This window comes from Echinops telfairi, unplaced genomic scaffold (genome assembly GCF_000313985.2).
Source record: "Echinops telfairi isolate 266 unplaced genomic scaffold, ASM31398v2 ScPeMD7_443;HRSCAF=831, whole genome shotgun sequence".
Taxonomy (NCBI): Eukaryota; Metazoa; Chordata; class Mammalia; order Afrosoricida; family Tenrecidae; genus Echinops; species Echinops telfairi.
The window spans coordinates 44,691,183-44,691,643 of NW_022104341.1; positions in this window are offsets into that span (position 1 = coordinate 44,691,183).

Sequence of the window (461 nt, forward strand, 5' to 3'; positions counted from 1 at the left end):
CCGGGGCCATCAAGGGACGGCGTGTCTCGTGGTGGGATCAGCCATATTGTCCACTCTGTCCACTGGCTGTTCAGAGCGGGGATATTGTCCTCCAGGCCTGGTAGGTCAGGATGTGCTCCACTCTCTCTTCCTCCCCCTAAGTGCTCCCATTTGCTCTGATGTGACATGCCCCTCACCCCTAGCTGCAGCTTCAGTGCTGTGCTCTCAGGTAAATTGTTCTGGGGGGAAGTTTTGCATCCTTAAAGAACTCAAATAATGTTCATTTTAAATGTTCTGATTCATTCCACGAAATCATCTTCATTAGCTTTGGTTTTGCTTAAAAGACTTGATGGAGAGATCAGGCCTTTGAGCTGGCTGATCTTCCCACAATGCTTTTGGCACCCATCTTGCCAAAAGATTGTTGAGGCCAAGGCATTTGTCTTAAAACTAAAGCTCCAGAATTATGTGAGGTTCAAAACTTC